Source organism: Callospermophilus lateralis, chromosome 1 (assembly GCF_048772815.1).
Source record: "Callospermophilus lateralis isolate mCalLat2 chromosome 1, mCalLat2.hap1, whole genome shotgun sequence".
NCBI lineage: Eukaryota > Metazoa > Chordata > Mammalia > Rodentia > Sciuridae > Callospermophilus > Callospermophilus lateralis.
In genome coordinates this window covers 24,275,449-24,280,937 of record NC_135305.1, presented here as the reverse complement: position 1 = coordinate 24,280,937, position 5,489 = coordinate 24,275,449, and positions in this window count along the sequence as shown.

Below are 5,489 nucleotides of genomic sequence, written 5' to 3'. Positions count from 1 at the left end.
CTTCAAATACTCCCTGATCATGTGACACATGCTATAGATGTATTATGCATGTTGTGTATTTCCTGACTACCTCTATAGCCGGGTTAACTAATCCCCAGAGATGGCAAATTACTTGCTTGCAAGCTCACCTTTCTTATGTGAACCAGCTAATCCTGAGTCTACTGTCCCCCATCTCCTTTTATCAGGCTTGATTACAATCTCCCTGCCCTAATTCACCCAGGGGCAGGTATCAGACAGCTAGAGACCAACCCAGAAGGCAGAGCCCACTGAAGTTATAGCCACTGCCCAATACAAAACTGCTCAGCTCATTTAGCCTGCCTTTCTTGTGCCTTCCCACAAAAACTACAACGAAGGCTCTGGCCTCCGTTTTCCCCTCTCTTCTCCTGCCTCTGACTTACTCTGGCACATGGTGCAGGACACCCCCTTTCCTCTTAGGAAACAGCTACTTTTAAAAGGCAGTAGTCTCCTAATCTGTGGGCCTCACCTTCCTGAATAAAGACAAAATCCTCGTCCATTTAAAACACCAGGAGAGAGGAACGAGGAGAGCCAACATGGGCTGCTGTCACTGAAGCCCACTGTCTCCCATTTGCAGTAAGGCTTTCTCCCGTGCTTCACCGTCTTGGTCTTCTGCTCTCACCTGCCTTCCTCTCACATTTGGCTGCTTCTGCTATTCTCTACTTCCCGTCTCTTCTTCCCTTTTCCTAAAATCTTGAGGACCAAGTCTGGGGTCATGGAGAGGCCGCATCATTTCCTCTACTTCCTGTCTACTCACATCAGTGCCTGCTCTAGTCCACCAGCACTCTGGGGAGAACACAGTTGCCTCCAGAACTTTCCTAGCAACAGGGTGTGAAAACTCCGTGCGAAGTTGACTCTGTGACATTGGGAGTCTGGCAGACTCAGCAGATTGACTCCACTAACGAGGCCTAGGAGTGCAGAGGAGACCGCACGGCCTCTCCATTGCCACATCTTCCAAATTCCCAGTCCTCATGGTTGAACTTCTCAGTCCGGGGGCCACTCAGCACCAGATCCCTGTCTTCCTCTTTCTCTCACTTATACCACAGATTCATGCAAATTGAATCATCTGCTGAGTTTTTGGCATTGTATGGTCTTGCTCTTCTTAATTGATCATTTATAGTTTGGAATGTTAGTAAAGATAACAATATCATGATGCAGGACTCTGGAAATCCTGACCAAATTGACAGAGCATGTGACATGGGCTGGTGTTTTTATCGCAGGGTAGCCATGCAGATTAATGTTTTGTTTTGTTTTGTTTTTCCTTTGATACTGGGGATTAAACCCAAAGGTGCTTTACCACTGAAACCTTTTTATTTTTATTTTGAGATAAGTTCTTGCTAAGTTGTTTAGAGCCTTGCTAAGTTGCTGAGGCTGGCCTCAAACCTGAGATCCTCCAGCCTCACTGGGATTACAGGCACCGCTACACCCGCCTAGCAGATGAATTGAATTAGAACAGAGGAGGCAGCACTGGGGAGGAAAAGGCTGGAAGGAGAAGGAAAAGAAAGCTCTAGGCTTGACTGTGAGCACTTGGAGCACTTCTGCAGGACTGGCTCCTCCCAAAGGTCTATGAAGGGTCATGGTTAGATATGCATTTGAGGACTTTACCATGGAGGCTGTTCATGCAAGGACAGAAGGAAGCAGAGTCACTGTCAGAGACCAAGTTCAGGTAAGCCTAATTGAGGCCTGAGGAGCTGAAAGGAGAGGGACCCTAGCATTATAGATGGGTTGACATCTATGAGGGGTACTTTTTCAAATTTTCCAGAAGTTGAGAGCATCATGCATTGGGCTGAGGATTCCTGGCTTCTAGGCTAAACAAGTCTTTCCCCACTCAGCTAGCAATATGGAAAGCTGTGGTTCAGGTTCTTGATAGGGCTTTGCAGCACCTTCTGATGTACACCTGATGACAACCCTACTGGTGGGGGGTGATCCCCTTCAAAGTAGCTGGAGGTCAGGCTTTGAGGTTGCTTGCAAATAGTCACAACTTGAACTGTATCATTTGTGACTGTCCAAAGTCAGTCCTCCTGCATTATGAGAATTTAGTGAGGCAAACAGGAAGGCCATGTCAAATATTTTTCCTGGTTTTGAGCCCAGGTACTGGGTAAATGGAGGTCAAGACTAAGGGACAAAGGAGGAGGAGGGTTAGAAAGAAAAAGACAGGATTCTGCTTGGACTTAATGGTCTTGAGGTTCTGAGGACCATTCAAGTGATAATACTTGCATGAATGGAGTTGAGAAGAAGACTCTGGGCACAATAGCCTCTCAGTTTCTCTTCTGCCCAGGGCTGATGGGCCAGTTTCTCCCGTACATCAAAATGTACATGAAGAAACATGAAGGAGTTTGCAGAGCTCCCCCGATGCATAGTTAGAGTTACTTCCTGAGATGAAAATCAAAAATCAAAACGTGGTAGATGTTGATCAACAAGAGAAAGCAAATAACGCACAGCATTTGTAGAAAAAGGGACACCCACCAAGCAGTGAGGTGACCAACAAGGACCTGAAACAGCATGTAGGATGAGTTCTGCCTCAGAAGCAGAGAAACATGAGGCTTCCCCTTTTCCAGATGGATATCTGAGATCTTTCTGACCCTGCCAGTTGTCTAGGTGTGAAAAGCTTCCTGTCAACTTCCTGCCCAGACAACCTACCCTGAACCCAAGGCCTGCACCTTCAGGAAGTGTTGGTCTCTGATCAGACTAATTCCTCTCCAACTCTTCATTGTCTTCCATCTTCTTTCAGCCTGGACCTAGCTCTGTCATCTATTTTGTTTCTCCTCTTGCTACTACCTCCTATTATTAATAAGTATTTATTCTTAGACGTTTTCCATTAAAAAACTTTTTTTCTTTACTAGAGATTGAACCCAGGGGCACTTTCCCACTGAGCTACATATCCAGATCTTTTTACTTTTTGAGACAGGGTCTCACTAAGTTGAACTTATGATCCTGCTTCCTCAGCCTTCCCAGTTGCTGGAATTATAGGTGGGTGCCATTGCACCTGGCTATTTAGTAACATTTTTACCTTCATTTTCATTTGATCCCACAAGAACTCTGTGAGGCTGGCTGATTACTAGTAGAGGTTCTTTTTACAAAAAAGAGACCTAAAACCAAAGGTTCAAGGATTTGCCCAAGGTCACACAATTCAGGGCCCATTCAAAAGTACGTCTTCTGACCCTTTTAAGTGTCCTCAAACTCCAACATCCATGAGTAAATTAGCATCATTTCATCTAAAGTATCTATATACTTAAGTCCTTGCTATATTTGGAACCCTGTCCATCCACCCAACCCCCTACCCTGCTTATTGCTCACTCCTCCAACCTCCCAACTTGTTGAAATTCAACTTATTCTTCAAAGCTCAGCTTAATTATCACCACTTCCCTCCTAAATCAGGGTGAGCAGCTGTGTCTTCATTCAAAGTCCAGGGCAGATGCGTCTATTCCATGTGTACCTGGGACAGGAGTCCATGCCCTAGCTGCAGGGTTGCTGGAGAGTGAATGTGTAGACCTCCTGGCTTCTGTAGAGTGGAAGGTGCACTCTGCCTGTTGCTGAGACTCTTAAGGTGGGCATGGCCCCCAAATCAGAGGCAGGGCATTCAGGAGCTAGACAGCTGAGAATGGCTGGTGCCCACTACAGCACACATCTCAGGTTACTTGGCAGCAGTGTAAGCAAATCTCCTCATTGTCACACTTGCAGAATGCCAATGTTGTCATGAACACAATGACACTCTCCTTTGTGTAATTAAGAGTATGTGCACCCCCGCTGGATGTTGTGGCCCATGCCTGCAATCCCAGCTACTCTAGAGACTGAGGCAGGAGATCACAAGTTTCAGGCCAACTTTGGCAACTTAGTAAGACCCTTTTTAAGAAGGGGGCTGAGGCTGTAGCTCAGTGGTAGAGTGTCCCTGAATTCAGTCCCCAGTACCCCAGCCCCCCACACAGACATTTGTGCATCCCTCTACAAAGGGAAACAACCCGAGTCTTAACCATCACATGTACTCTGGCTCAAGATTTCTAAGTAGTGTCCACCTTCCTATAGATCCCAGCTTAAATCTTCTAACCCAATGTATCTCAACTACCCTCCACCTCAAAGCCTCTTTGTAAACCAAGTATTTTGTCACATCATCCCCTTTATCACCTTGAAAATAAAATTCAGGGATCTGGGGTTATAGCTCAGTGGTAGAGCGTTTGCCTCTCACGCGTGAGGCACTGGGTTCAATTTTCAACACTACATAAAAATAAATCAATAAACAAAAATAAAGATACTGTGTCTATCTATAGCTAAAAAATATTAAAAAAGAAAATGATCAAATATTCTAACTAGATGCATAATTTAAATATTGATCACTCTATATTTACAATTGTACAATAATGGGGAAATAATTTATAAAAAATAAATGAATGCATTTAAATGAGTAAATTCTCAGGCAAAACTTTTGGTATCATAATAATATTAATGCTTCCAATTACATGAATGGATCCTAATCAGTGTATTGGTTACCCTGCAACCATGCAGTTGGCTTCCATTCTCATCTCCATTCAAAAAATGTGTCAGAGCAGTATACTCAAATGTGGAATTATGTTGCCTTGAAGAACCCTGGAGGTGAACTTAGTCTTTCTTAGCAGTGGGGCTACAGAGGACAAGTGCCACTGGTAAATTGGAGGATGCTGGTGTTTCTCTCACTAATGGATTTCTATGTGCCTCAGCGCCTTGCTACTCAATCAGGCTGCATCAGTAGTACTGGCACCCTGAGAGCTTATTGAAAATACTGACTCTCTTAGGACAAACCTTATGAAAGATGGCATAAAGACTCCTCAAAAAAGCAAAAATACAACTACTTATGACTTAGTCATCCCACCACTGGGTATATGGCCAAGGAATTGAAATCGATATGTCAAAGGGATATTTGCACTCCCATGTTTTTTAGCCAAGATATGGAATCAACCTAAGTGTCAATCAACAAATGAATGTTGCTATGGTTGGATATGAGGTGTCCTCAAAAGTTTGTGTGAGACAATGAAAAAATGTTCAGTATGAATTGATTAGATTAGGAGAGAGCTCTGAGCTGATTATAGATTAATCTGCCTGAATGGATTAATTGGGTGGTAACTGAGGCAGGTAGGGTGTAGTTAGAGGAAGTAGGTCACTAGAGGCAAGCCTTTGTGGTTTATATTCTGTCCCTGACAAGTGGAGCTATTTTTCTGCTTCCTGAGTGTCATGAATTCAACAGCTTTCTTCACCACACTCTTCTCTTTCATCATGATTTTTTTTTTATATACCAGAGAGCGAACCCAGGGATGCTTAACCATCAAATCATATCCCCTACCATATATTTTTTTAATGTTTTACTTTGAGACAGGGTCTCCCTAAGTTGCTGAAGCGGGCCTTGAACTTGCAATCTTCCTGCCTCAGCCTCCTGAGCCCCTGGGGTTATAGGGGTGCACCACCACGCCCAGCTTCACCATGATTTTCTACCTCACCTAAGGCCC